Raw genomic sequence first — 15,682 nt, 5'->3', positions numbered from 1 at the left:
TTTCCCCTTTGCATTACATCTCCTCCAAGCATGTAGCTGCTAGCACATGTAACCTGCCGATCAACACATCAGGGACAACATATCAGGGATTTAATTGGGGACCTTGAGAGCTAATCATATGAACTGATACAGCTTGAGCTAAATAACCAAGGCTTTTTCACTGGAGCTGTAATAGATTTGAATAATGTGTGAATCCTGTCAAACACACTCACCACTGGGTTACATATGCAGCTCTTGCATACCTGGAAGCTTCTGAATTATCATGCCTGTTTAAGGCACAAGACTTCCCCATTGCTCTTGCTTGCTTGTGTATGAGTCTTCCAGGCACTCCTAAGCAAAACAGTAGGCATTAGACATTTTCTAATATTACATCTAAGTGTGATAATCAGATCAGTACCAAGTTCAGAGAGACTGGTATTTCTGTACAGAACCTAGACATACAATGTAAAGGTATGTAATCCACAGTCACTCCTTATGGCATGTTCTGCCTAGGTTCTCATATGGCCTTCATTACCATAATATTTTAGTGACTGGAGTCATTTCAGGCAGGAGAAATAAAGCATATTAAAAGAAAAATATATGGAGATCTGGGGATATGGAAATATGTGGGATGAATCACCATATGTTTATGCCCCTGTCATAAATATAAAGGGAAGGGTAAACCCCTTTGAAATCCCTCCTGGCCAGGGGAAAGCTCCTCTCACCTGTAAAGGGTTAAGAAGCTAAAGGTAACCTCGCTGGCACCTGACCAAAATGACCAATGAGGAGACAAGATACTTTCAAAAGCTGGGAGGAGGGAGAGAAACAAAGGGTCTGGGTCTGTCTGTAGTCGTCTTGGCCGGGGACAGAACAGGAATGGAGTCTTAGAACTTTTAGTAAGTAATCTAGCTAGGTATGTGTTAGATTATGATTTCTTTAAATGGCTGAGAAAAGAATTGTGCTGAATAGAATAACTATTTCTGTCTGTGTATCTTTTTTGTAACTTAAGGTTTTGCCTAGAGGGATTCTCTATGTTTTTGAATCTAATTACCCTGTAAGATATCTACCATCCTGATTTTACAGGGGGGATTCCTTTATTTCTATTTACTTCTATTTTTTATTAAAAGTCTTCTTGTAAAATACTGAATGCTTTTTCATTGTTCTCAGATCCAAGGGTTTGGGTCTGTGGTCACCTATGCAAATTGGTGAGGCTTTTTATCCAACATTTCCCAGGAAAGGGGGGGTGCAAGTGTTGGGAGGATTGTTCATTGTTCTTAAGATCCAAGGGTCTGGATCTGTAGTCACCTAAGCAAATTGGTGAGGCTTTTTACCAAACCTTGTCCAGGAAGTGGGGTGCAAGGTTTTGGGAAGTATTTTGGGGGGAAGGACGCGTCCAAACAGCTCTTCCCCAGTAACCAGTATTAGTTTGGTGGTGGTAGCGGCCAGTCCAAGGTGTAATATTTTGTACCTTGGGGAAGTTTTGACCTAAGCTGGTAAAGATAAGCTTAGGAGGTTTTTCATGCAGGTCCCCACATCTGTACCCTAGAGTTCAGAGTGGGGGAGGAACCGTGACATGGTGGCACAGTGGTGGGATTAACCTGAAATCATTTTGAAATCCAGTTGAGATTTTTTGAACTAGAAATACAGATTTTAAAAAGGAATTTTTAGGAAGTCCAGGAAGCAGCTTTGAAACTGAAAGCAGCTTGGTTTCTCTCTGCTTTGTGGCCAAGCAGAGACAAAAGGGGATTATCTTGTGAATTGCAGGTTTTCTTTGCCTGGAGGCAGGGTACTTAACTCCTGCAGGGAAATTCACAGTCTTCCAACCCAGAGGGTTTTTTTTTCTTTTCTTCCTAAAAGTAAATAGGGGGTGTGTGCTCTACCCATTTGCCTGGAGACAAAAGTGGCAGGGTTTTTTTTAGGATTTTGATTTTTTTTTTGTTTTACAAGGAGCACAGGTTTGAAAAGAATTTTTTTTTTCTTTGGGCTGGGTAAGCAGGTTTCCAAGTAGTTGGAGGTTTTTTGCTTTAATTTGGGCCCAGAGCAGAGAGAAGGGAATTGTCTTTTTCTGTAGGCTGACAATCACTATCAGAGAATAGGTATTCTATTCCAGCACAGCAAAATTTTACAGCCAAGTTTTGTTTGTTTATTTCTAAACCTCGGGTGTAAAGTTAGTTAAAAACAGAGAGGTTAGAATGGCCAAATCCTCGGCTCGACTACAGCTGGAATTAGCCAAATTTCAGGCTGAGGAAAAAGAAAGGGAACATGAAAGACAGATAGAACTCATGCGGCTGGAGAAGGAGGTACAGGAGGCTGCCCACAAGAGGGAAATGGAGGCAAGGAAGCATGTGGAGGAGATGGAGAGGATAAAGGCCCAGCAGAATATACCAACAAACCCTAGCAATCCTTCTCCAGGTACCACTTCCCATCCCAGAAAGTTCCCCACCTACAAGGCAGGTGATGATACTGAGGCCTTCTTAGAAAACTTCGAAAGGGCCTGCCTTGGGTACAACATCTCTACTGACCAATACATGGTAGAGCTGAGGCCGCAGCTCAGTGGACCCTTAGCTGAGGTGGCAGCTGAAATGCCTAAAGAACATATGAACAAGTATGAACTGTTTAAATCCAAGGCGAGAGTCAGAATGGGGATAACACCCGAGCAGTCTCGTCGGAGGTTCCGAGCCCTAAGGTGGAAACCAGACATGTCATTTACCCGACATGCCTACCACATTGTGAAACATTGGGATGCCTGGACATCAGGAGCAAGTGTTGAATCTCCAGTAAATTTGCCCTTCCTAATGCAAATGGAACAATTCTTAGAGGGTGTTCCTGAGGAAATAGAAAGATACATCCTAGATGGGAAACCCAAAACTGTAATCGAGGCAGGAGAGATTGGAGCCAGATGGGTGGAGGTGGCAGAGAAGAAGAAAACTGGTCGCAGTTGGAGCGGAGACCAGAAGGGACCACCCCAGACCACACCCTATTACCGGGGGCCGCCCAAAGCCCCACCTACCTCCCAAAGAACCCTCCAGACCCCTTATCGTCCCACCACCCCGTTCTCCAGCAACCCACCCCGCCCCGGTGACCCGTCAGCTGGACGATGTTTTAAATGTAACGAGCTGGGGCATGTAAAGGCCAACTGCCCCAAGAACCCCAACAGATTACAGTTCATTGCACCGGAATCACACCAGAGGTCCACAGGCCCAGATACCTCCCAGATACCCTTGGAGCGGAGGGAAACTGTGAGTGTGGGCGGGAAGAAGGTCACCGCGTGGAGGGACACCGGAGCACAAGTGTCAGCTATCCATGCTTCCTTAGTGGACCCCAATTTAATCAACCCAGAGGTCCAAGTGACGATTCAACCCTTCAAGTCCAACTCTTTCAATTTGCCTACAGCCAAGTTGCCTGTCCAGTACAAGGGCTGGTCAGGAATGTGGACTTTTGCAGTCTATGATGATTATCCCATCCCCATGCTGTTGGGGGAAGACTTGGCCAATCACGTGAAGCAGGCCAAGAGGGTGGGAACGGTCACCCGCAGCCAGGCTAAACAAGCCGTGGGGCCTAGCTCTGTTCCGGAAACTTCTATCAGGGCCCGGTCAGAGGTGATGGACCCGGACCCCAGGCCAATGTCTGCAACAGCAGTAGTGGATCCAGTCCCAGAGACCCAGACGGAACCAGTCCCAGAACCGGAACCAGCCAAACAACCAACACCAGACCCCGTGTCAGCACTGAATCCAGTACTTGCAACCTCAACACCAGAGGGCCCCACCGAACCTGAACTGGCAGCAGCCGATAACCCTACACAAGAGGCTCAGGCTCGGAGCCTGAATCCCAACATAGTGCACCAGCGGAGAGCGGTTCACAGTCAACAGAAACAGCTCCATCCCCTATATCGCTTCCAGAGGGACCAAGCCTATGTCCCCAATCCAATGAGGAACTGATGTCTCCAGCATCAAGGGAACAGTTCCAGACCGAACAGGAAGCAGATGAAAGCCTCCAGAGAGCGTGGATGGCGGCACGGAGCAACCCACCGCCTCTCAGCTCTTCTAATCGATCCAGGTTTGTTGTAGAAAGAGGACTTTTATACAAGGAAACTCTTTCTGGGGGACACCAGGAAGACTGGCATCCTCAGAGACAGTTGGTAGTTCCAACTAAATACCGGGCCAAGCTCTTGAGCTTAGCCCATGATCACCCTAGTGGCCATGCTGGGGTGAACAGGACCAAAGACCGTTTGGGGGGGTCATTCCACTGGGAGGGAATGGGCAAGGATGTTTCTACCTATGTCCAGTCTTGTGAGGTGTGCCAAAGAGTGGGAAAACCCCAAGACCAGGTCAAAGCTCCTCTCCAGCCACTCCCCATCATTGAAGTTCCATTTCAGCGAGTAGCTGTGGATATTCTGGGTCCTTTTCCGAAAAAGACACCCAGAGGAAAGCAGTACATACTGACTTTCATGGATTTTGCCACCCGATGGCCGGAAGCAGTAGCTCTAAGCAACACCAGGGCTAAAAGTGTGTGCCAGGCACTAGCAGACATTTTTGCCAGGGTAGGTTGGCCCTCCGACATCCTCACAGATGCAGGGACTAATTTCCTGGCAGGAACTATGAAAAACCTTTGGGAAGCTCATGGGGTAAATCACTTGGTTGCCACTCCTTACCATCATCAAACAAATGGCATGGTGGAGAAGTTTAATGGAACTTTGGGGGCCATGATACGTAAATTCGTAAATGAGCACTCCAATGATTGGGACCTAGTATTGCAGCAGTTGCTTGTTGCCTACAGAGCTGTACCACATCCCAGTTTAGGGTTTTCCCCATTTGAACTTGTATATGGCCGTGAGGTTAAGGGGCCATTGCAGTTGGTGAAGCAGCAATGGGAGGGATTTACACCTTCTCCAGGAACTAACATTCTGGACTTTGTAACCAACCTACAAAACACCCTCCGAACCTCTTTAGCCCTTGCTAGAGAAAACTTACAGGATGCTCAAAAAGAGCAAAAAGCCTGGTATGATAAACATGCCAGAGAGCGTTCCTTCAAAGTAGGAGACCAGGTCATGGTCTTAAAGGCGCTCCAGGCCCATAAAATGGAAGTATCGTGGGAAGGGCCATTCGTGGTCCAGGAGCGCCTGGGAGCTGTTAATTATCTCATAGCATTCCCCACCTCCAACCGAAAGCCTAAGGTGTATCATATTAATTCTCTAAAGCCCTTTTATTCCAGAGAATTAAAGGTTTGTCAGTTTACAGCCCAGGGAGGAGACGACGCTGAGTGGCCTGAAGGTGTCTATTACGAAGGGAAATGTGCTGGTGGTGTGGAAGAGGTGAACCTCTCCATGACCCTTGGGCGTATGCAGCGACAGCAGATCCAGGAGCTGTGCACTAGCTACGCGCCAACGTTCTCAGCCACCCCAGGACTGACTGAACGGGCATACCACTCCATTGACACAGGTAATGCTCACCCAATTAGGGTCCACCCTTACCGGGTGTCTCCTCAAGCTAAAACTGCTATAGAACGGGAGATCCAGGATATGTTACAGATGGGTGTAATCCGCCCCTCTGAAAGTGCATGGGCATCTCCAGTGGTTCTAGTTCCCAAACCAGATGGGGAAATACGTTTTTGCGTGGACTACCGTAAGCTAAATGCTGTAACTCGCCCAGACAACTATCCAATGCCACGCACTGATGAACTATTAGAGAAACTGGGACGGGCCCAGTTCATCTCTACCTTGGACTTAACCAAGGGGTACTGGCAGGTACCGCTAGATGAATCTGCCAAGGAAAGGTCAGCCTTCATCACACATCTCGGGCTGTATGAATTTAATGTACTCCCTTTCGGGCTGCGAAATGCACCCGCCACTTTCCAAAGACTTGTAGATGGTCTCCTAGCGGGATTAGGAGAATATGCAGTCGCCTACCTTGACGATGTGGCCATATTTTCGGATTCCTGGGCAGACCACCTGGAACATCTACAAAAAGTCCTTGAGCGCATAAGGGAGGCAGGACTAACTGTTAAGGCTAAGAAGTGTCAAATAGGCCTAAACAGAGTGACTTACCTTGGACACCAGGTGGGTCAAGGAACTATCAGCCCCCTACAGGCCAAAGTGGACGCTATCCAAAAGTGGCCTGTCCCAAAGTCAAAGAAACAGGTTCAATCCTTCTTAGGCTTGGCCGGTTATTACAGACGATTTGTACCGCACTACAGCCAAATCGCTGCCCCACTGACAGACCTAACCAAAAAGAAACAGCCAAATGCTGTTCAGTGGACCAGAAAGTGTCAGAAGGCCTTTAACAAGCTTAAAGCGACACTCATGTCTGACCCTGTACTAAGGGCCCCAGACTTTGACAAACCGTTCCTAGTAACCACAGATGCATCCGAGCGTGGTGTGGGAGCAGTTTTAATGCAGAAAGGACCTGATCAAGAATTCCACCCTGTAGTGTTTCTCAGCAAAAAACTGTCTGAGAGGGAAAGCAACTGGTCAGTCACTGAAAAAGAATGTTATGCCATTGTCTACGCTCTGGAAAAGCTACGCCCATATGTTTGGGGACGGCGTTTCCACCTGCAAACCGACCATGCTGCGCTAAAGTGGCTTCACACCGTCAAAGAAACTAACAAAAAACTTCTTCGGTGGAGTTTAGCTCTCCAAGATTTTGATTTCGACATCCAACACATCTCAGGAGCTTCTAACAAAGTGGCTGATGCACTCTTCCGTGAAAGTTTCCCAGAATCAACTGGTTAAAATTGTCCTTGAGATGTGGAAAATATTGTTAGTCTTTATGTACTTGGTAGTATATTTAGAGATGCATGTGTCTTATTAACTCTGTTTTCCTAGAGCTCCAGGAAGAAATCCCAGCCAGTGTTTCACCCTAGCTGAGATTTGGGGGGCGTGTCATAAATATAAAGGGAAGGGTAAACCCCTTTGAAATCCCTCCTGGCCAGGGGAAAGCTCCTCTCACCTGTAAAGGGTTAAGAAGCTAAAGGTAACCTCGCTGGCACCTGACCAAAATGACCAATGAGGAGACAAGATACTTTCAAAAGCTGGGAGGAGGGAGAGAAACAAAGGGTCTGGGTCTGTCTGTAGTCGTCTTGGCTGGGGACAGAACAGGAATGGAGTCTTAGAACTTTTAGTAAGTAATCTAGCTAGGTATGTGTTAGATTATGATTTCTTTAAATGGCTGAGAAAAGAATTGTGCTGAATAGAATAACTATTTCTGTCTGTGTATCTTTTTTGTAACTTAAGGTTTTGCCTAGAGGGGTTCTCTATGTTTTTGAATCTAATTACCCTGTAAGATATCTACCATCCTGATTTTACAGGGGGGATTCCTTTATTTCTATTTACTTCTATTTTTTATTAAAAGTCTTCTTGTAAAACACTGAATGCTTTTTCATTGTTCTCAGATCCAAGGGTTTGGGTCTGTGGTCACCTATGCAAATTGGTGAGGCTTTTTATCCAACATTTCCCAGGAAAGGGGGGGTGCAAGTGTTGGGAGGATTGTTCATTGTTCTTAAGATCCAAGGGTCTGGATCTGTAGTCACCTAAGCAAATTGGTGAGGCTTTTTACCAAACCTTGTCCAGGAAGTGGGGTGCAAGGTTTTGGGAAGTATTTTGGGGGGAAGGACGCGTCCAAACAGCTCTTCCCCAGTAACCAGTATTAGTTTGGTGGTGGTAGCGGCCAGTCCAAGGTGTAATATTTTGTACCTTGGGGAAGTTTTGACCTAAGCTGGTAAAGATAAGCTTAGGAGGTTTTTCATGCAGGTCCCCACATCTGTACCCTAGAGTTCAGAGTGGGAATATATGGAGATCTGGGGATATGGAAATATGTGGGATGAATCACCATATGTTTATGCCCTCTAGGAAATAATTTATTTCAGGACTGGGAGAAAGCTGTTCCAATCTTCCTACACACACTGGTAAAGTTGTGTAGGGAACAACAAAGATTCTTTATATAGTTTCTTCTGAAATCATTTTTAAAAAATGAACACTCTTGTCAAGAAGCTGACCAGAAAATAACATGAACAGCTTGATCAAGGGCAAGAAATATTAGTTGCTTTAAAAGATTATTAATACATGAAGCCTAGTTTGCTTGAAATTAGAGCTCAAGATGAATGTGATATTTTATCTTGAAATGTTCACATCTACTAAATTCAAAGCTTTATGAGACAAATAACAGGTGAAGCTAACTTTTCTTTTCATGCAACAGCATGTGTGAAAGGCTTAGTGCCCTATCCACAGGCACTGTGCTATTTCAGTAATGTGATTAGCAAACACCCCTTCATCCCTGGCAATACTATTGCTGGTATTTGAGCTATCAGACCATGTTTAGAACTTTGAAAAGCTGAAATAAATAGGGACACTAATTCATCTGTGTTTAGAATGGATGTTTTAGTCTAGTACCCTTTTAATCTGTCAGATTATACGGAGATGAGTAGCGGTTATATTTTCCAAAAAGTAATTCCAAAAAACCCAACATTTGGGGGATCTTTATTCACTCTCTCCACTTCTCTGTTAAATTTGCTCATCTTACAAATCATTAGATGCTCATTAGATGATTTTTCTTGCTACCAGCATTGCAGACTCATCCTGGTGTGTGAATACTTTTAAGACCAGAAGGGACCATTGTGATAATCTAGTCAGCCCTCCTGCATAGACAGGAAAAAGAACTTCACCCAATAATTTCTGCACCAAACCCTTAACTTTTGTTTGAGCTATATCATATTTTTGTAGAAAGACACCCAGACATGACCTAAAGACTGAAAGAGACTGGGAGTCCACTATGCCTAGGTAAATTGTTCCAATGATTAATACCCTCACTATTAAAATGTTGTCCCTTATTTCTAGTTGAGTTTGTCTAACTTCAGCTTCCAAGCATTGTATCTTATTATGTCTTTTTCTGTTAGTAGATGGCTTATTAATCTATCAGAAATCTCTTTCCTATGTAAGTGTATAAAGACTGTGATCAAGTCTTCTCTTAACGTTTTCTTTGAAGAACCAAACAGATTGAGATGCTTTAGTCTCTCATTGTAACTGTTTTCTGACTGTCTTTCCAATTTTTTAATGTATTTTTTGAAGAGTTGATACCAGGACTAGATATAATATTCCAGTAATGGTTGATACCAGGACTAGATACAGTATTCCAGTAAATACCATATGCAGAGGTAATACCACCTCCCTACTCCTACTTGAAATTCCTTTGCTTATACATCCAAGTATTGGACTTTAGCTACAGCATTGCACTAGGAGCACATATTCAATTAATTATCTATCATGACCCCTAAATCCTTTTCAGAGTCACTGTTTTCCAGGATACTGTCTCCCATCATGTAAGTTTGACCTACATTCTTTGTTCCTAGATCCATGACCTTGCATTTGGCTGTATTAAAACACACATTTAAGTAATCCACCTTACCAAGTGATGTAGATTGGGGCTTCATAACTGACCAGTACCAATCATTATTTACAACTCTATTTTGTCTGTCACCTGCAGATTTTACCAGCAATGATTTTATCTCTTCTTGCAGATCATTGATAAAAATATTGAATAACATTGTGTTGAGAACAGGTCCTTTTGGGACCACTAGAGATACCCCCTGAGATGACCATTCTCTATTTACAATTACTTTTTGTGATCTATGAGTTAACCAGTTTTTATGCCCTGTAACATGGGCTATATTGATTTTTACTAGACTATCACATGAGACTAAGTCAAATGCCTTATCAACCAAACTCATAATTTCATCAATACACAATACCAAATTTTTTTGGCAAGATTTATTTTCCAGAAAACCATGTTGATTGCTTTAATTATGCTACCATATTTTAATTCTTTACTGATGGCATCCCTTATCAATATTTCCATAATCTTGCCCAGGGCTGATGTCAGGCTAGCAGCCCTATAATTATGTGGGTCATTCATGTTTACCTTTTAAAATATTGATACCACATTAGCTTTTCCCCACTCAGTCCCTTGGAACCTCCCTTGTGATTCAAAATTTCTTTAAAATCAACATTAATGGTTCAGAGGCCACCTCAGCCAATTCTCTTAATACTCTTAGGTACAAGTTATCCAGTCCTGCAGGTTTGAAAATGTTTAACATCCTCCCTAGCTACTGAAGGAAATACTTTCTATTCCATATCACTGTAAGATACATCATCTTGCTTCTTTCTGAACACAGACAGAATTATTTATCAGTAATATTAATCTGGTTCTTTTTTGCTCATATGTGCTGCTCATCACTAGGAATAAAGACTGTTTCATAAATGTGCTGACAAAATTTTATCTGTTATGCAAAAGATGGAACAGAACCCAGATCACTTCTCCATATCTGTATGGGTCTTGCACTAGTAACAAGAATTATATATAAGTATATAGTAAAGAATTTATATATATATATATATATAAATGTTCTGTGGACTAAAAAAATAAAACCATCATAAACCAGAAAGTAAAAGGCTGATTCTATTCCTAGGTACTTTGGTGTAAATCAGGAGTAACTCTATTGAAATAAAACTGTTGTCAGTGAGATGAAAATGATCCAAAACTCAGTAAGTCAATGGAGTCTTTGGACTTTGGATCAAGTTCTAAATCTGGAAAATTTCAGTGTGAAAAGTGAAAGCTTTCAAATGTTCTGAGTGATTTAAACAAGGGTTTAGAAAGAAAACCATTATGTAACCTTAAATATAGCAGGCACTGGTATTATTAAATATGTGATATTCTTCATAGTCTATCAAAGATTTTTAAATTTACAAAATTGGGGGCCTACCCCTGTCTTCACTGAAATAAAAGTAATGATCCCATCAGTGGAAGCAGGTTTGGGCTCCAAGTTTTACACTATCTGGCAGCATTAGTCTAAAAGAGTACAACATTATGCCAATCAAAAATATATCTTTTCCAAAATCTTTTTCCAAGGCCAATTTTAATTTTGAGAGATTACCTAAAAGTTGAGTGTTTTAAAATAAATTAATCTGTGTATTTAACACATGGTTACTTTTCTCTTCATCTTTCACAGTGCACAAGTGTGCAGTTCCTAATTTGAGGAAGTATCTGTTATTCTGTTTGAAATAAATTGAATTGCTCTTGCCAGAAGTTTTTGAACATGAAAAAATGTTTGCCACATTTAATTGTGTTTGACTACTCTGCGGACACTGAACTTGTGTATCGTAACTTCTGACAGTATGCCAAGATTCTAGGTGGAGAGCAAAGAAATGTCAACAATGCAATGTGGCGGCAATCCACATAGATCACATATTAACACATTTCCAAATTGTTTCAAAAGAGAATATAGTGGTAGAGAAGTGCTTCATTTGCCACTTCATGTGGTTGTTGCGTCCTGATTGGATGCTAAGTTCAAAGTGGATGTACATTGCCAAAACAAACAGACTCCTCTTTAATATTTCACCATTCTATTACATCCTCTTGTCATGTTTTCAGAGTGCCATGTCAGAAATTATGATGATTTGACATTATTAATGCAAAATGACATAGAACAATAAGATTCCAAATACTGTATGAAGTGTGGAAAAATGAACCAAGCTTGAATCTGAAGTGTCTCATCACTTCTCACCCTTAGTTTCAGCTATGAACAAGAGGAACACATGCACAAGCCCTGAAAGTTAACTTGATTTCCCATATTTATTATAAAAAGAAAAGGAGTACTTGTACACCTTAGAGACTAACAAATTTATTTGAGCATAAGCTTTTAAATGCTCAAATAAATTTGTTAGTCTCTAAGGTGCCACAAGTACTCCTTTTCTTTTTGCGAATACAGACTAACAGGGCTGCTACTCTGAAACCATATTTATTATATTATAGTAAGCACATATATAACATTATATATTTAAAATAGAATAAGTCATTATAATTAAATTGAATCCACAGCTTTTAAAATCTTAACCATAATTCCATCTTCCATTTTATTCACTGTACAACAAACTGTAGGCAAATTAGACTTAACCACAAGGTTATCAGGCTCTTTAAAATTAAAAATGTATCAGAAAGAGGGAAATGTAACACTGGCTTAGTACTAGGAATGTATACTATTCAATTGGAGGCATAGGGGAACTTTTTCAGACATGTTTGGCATACCGGTTACAGAGAGATTTGGTTTTGAAGTCTCACTTATAAAAAAAACCACCCTACAACACTGTTTTATTAATGGAGCTCAATCAGCATCAAGAGATTGCCTTTTGTCTTTCTCAACATTAGCCGGTATCTAATCTACAATTCTGGTCAAGATCATGGAAAAGATTGTAGATGGAGTGAGTCTCAGAGTATCTGCAAAAAGAAAAGGAGTACGTATGGCACCTTAGAGACTAACCAATTTATTTGAGCATAAGCTTTTGTGAGCTACAGCTCACTTCATCGGATGCATACTGTGGAAAGTACAGAAGATCTTTTTATACACACAAACCATGAAAAAATGGGTGTTTACCACTACAAAAGGTTTTCTCTCCCCCCACCCCACTCTCCTGCTGGTAATAGATTATCTAAAGTGATCACTCTCCTTACAATGTGTATGATAATCAAGTTGGGCCATTTCCAGCACAAATCCAGGTTTTCTCCCCACCCCCTCCCCCCACAAACCCACTGTCGGCATTGGCACGCTGACAGCAGGATTGTCTGGCTATGTAGACTCCCTCCTCAGGCCCTACACTACCAGCACTCCCAGCTACCTTCGAGACACCACTGACTTCCTGAGGAAACTACAATCCATCGATGATCTTCCTGATAACACCATCCTGGCCACTATGGATGTAGAAGCCCTCTACACCAACATTCCACACAAAGATGGACTACAAGCCATCAAGAACACTATCCCCGATAATGTCACGGCTAACCTGGTGGCTGAACTTTGTGACTTTGTCCTTACCCATAACTATTTTACATTTGGGGACAATGTATACCTTCAAATCAGCGGCACTGCTATGGGTACCCGCATGGCCCCACAGTATGCCAACATTTTTATGGCTGACTTAGAACAACGCTTCCTCAGCTCTCGTTCCCTACTGCCCCTACTCTACTTGCGCTGTATTGATGACATCTTCATCATCTGGACCCCTGGAAAAGAAGCCCTTGAGGAATTCCACCATGATTTCAACAATTTCCATCCCACCATCAACCTCAGCCTGGGCAAGTCCACACAAGAGATCCACTTCCTGGACACTACAGTGCTAATAAACGATGGTCACATAAACACCACCCTATACCGGAAACCCACTGACCGCTATTCCTACCTACACGCCTCCAGCTTTCACCCTGACCACACCACACGATCCATCGTCTACAGCCAAACTCTGCAATACAACCGCATTTGCTCCAACCCCTCAGACAGAGACAAACACCTACAAGATCTCTATCAAGCATTCTTACAACTACAATACCCACCCGCGGAAGTGAAGAAACAGTTTGATAGAGCCAGAAGAGTTCCCAGAAGTCACCTACTACAGGACAGGCCTAACAAAGAAAATAACAGAACATCACTAGCCGTCACCTTCAGCCCCCAACTAAAACCCCTCCAACGCATTATTATTAAGGATCTACAACCTATCCTGAAGGATGACCCAACACTCTCACAAATCTTGGGAGACAGGCCAGTCCTTGTCTACAGACAGCCCCCCAACCTGAAGCAAATACTCACCAGCAACCACATACCACACAACAGAACCACTATCCCAGGAACCTATCCTTGCAACAAAGCCCCTTGCCAACTGTGCCCACATATCTATTCAGGGGACACCATCACAGGGCCTAATAACATCAGCCACATTATCAGAGGCTTGTTCACCTGCACATCCACCAATGTGATATATGCCATCATGTGCCAGCAATGCCCCTCTGCCATGTACACTGGTCAAACTGGACAGTCTCTACGTAAAAGAATAAATGGACACAAATCAGGTGTCAAGAATTATAACATTCATAAACCAGTCGGAGAACACTTCAATCTCTCTGGTCACACGATTACAGACATGAAAGTTGCAATATTACAACAGAAAAACTTCAAAACCAGACTCCAGCGAGAAACTGTTGAATTGGAATTCATTTGCAAATTGGATACTATTAATTTAGGCTTGAATAGAGACTGGGAGTGGCTAAATCATTATGCAAGGTAACCTATTTCCCCTTGTTTTTTCCTACCCCCCCCAACACGTTCTTGTTAAACCCTGAATTTGTGCTGGAGATGGCCCACCTTGATTATCATACACATTGTAAGGAGAGTGATCACTTTAGATAAGCTATTACCAACAGGAGAGTGGGTTTGTGGGGGGAGGAAGAAAACCTGGATTTGTGCTGGAAATGGCCCAACTTGATTATCATACACATTGTAAGGAGAGTGATCACTTTAGATAAGCTATTACCAGCAGGAGAGTGGGGTGGGGGGAGAGAAAACCTTTTGTAGTGGTAAACACCCATTTTTTCATGGTTTGTGTGTATAAAAGGATCTTCTGTACTTTCCACAGAAGTGAGCTGTAGCTCACGAAAGCTTATGCTCAAATAAATTGGTTAGTCTCTAAGGTGCCACAAGTACTCCTTTTCTTTTTGCGAATACAGACTAACACGGCTGTTACTCTGAAACCTGTCAGAGTATCTGGATGCTTCTGATTTCTTTGATCCTTGGCAATTGAGATTAAGATAACGGGCTGGCCTAGAGACTCTTCTTGTTGCATTAGTTAATAGTCTCTCCCCTTCCAGGAACCAATCAAGTTTTCATATCACTTTGGCTAGTTTGCAGCCACAGTGTAAGCCATCTCCTAATTATAACTGGTAATGGAAGATCCTCAAAAAGTTTAAAAAGTTCGGATAGACTCTCAAGAGTTAACCAGTTCAGATCAAATGCACAAGAAACAAAGAAAACCTAAGCTTCATCTGAAATGTGAACAAACCCTTACATCCAGGCCAGAATTGAACCCAGTGAGTTTCTAAAAAATGTGGTGAGCTTCTTTTCATAGTAATCTCAGGTTTTGACCAAAAGCCGAAGTGTTGAATTACTTCAAGGAAGGTTGGTCTGGTGGCATTTCCAACCTAGTTTACAGATTCAGGCAGTTCAGCTGTTGGATAAGCATCTAACTTTCTTGATACTGATCTGAATGACATTTCTGAAAAAATTGAGGTTTTCTCATTATGCATCGAAGTCTAAGATTATTGCTATGTTCTTGGGGGGAAAAGAAATTAGACAATAACTATATTTAGAAAACTGCAGGTACATCATTTATAAACATTGCCAAGTTTCTTTTGGGAGCATAACCTGAAAATCTGCCTTCATACTAGGCTTTCAGTCTCAAACGTATACATAGGACATTTCTGGTTTACTCGGAGAAAAATTATATTGCTCCTGCTCAGATAAGTTCTTGGGATCATTTCCTCTCTCCTCCTTGTGCTTATCTGCAAATACCCTATAACACTGTGCCATCAGTCTTCTGATGCTTAAACCTATGAACTGTGATCTCAAGGTCTGCACTGATTTCCACTACTGGGATAGAACAGAAGAAAGAGAGACGGTCTCTAAGATAGCCAGTCTCAAATCTTTTACACCTTTATAAATTAAAAACACAACTTGGATTTCCCCCAGAAACAAATTGGAAGGCAGTGTAGACCCCAGAATGCAGATTTAATGTACTCTGGGCTGGTAACACCACTAAATAAATAGGGGATTCTACTATGGAGATGAAAAAAAATCGGGTGAACCCTTCATCTGAAAGATAGGGCCACAACCTCCC

This window comes from Lepidochelys kempii, chromosome 5 (assembly GCF_965140265.1).
Source record: "Lepidochelys kempii isolate rLepKem1 chromosome 5, rLepKem1.hap2, whole genome shotgun sequence".
In the NCBI taxonomy this organism is placed as follows: domain Eukaryota; kingdom Metazoa; phylum Chordata; order Testudines; family Cheloniidae; genus Lepidochelys; species Lepidochelys kempii.
This window is presented reverse-complemented; position numbering follows the sequence as displayed.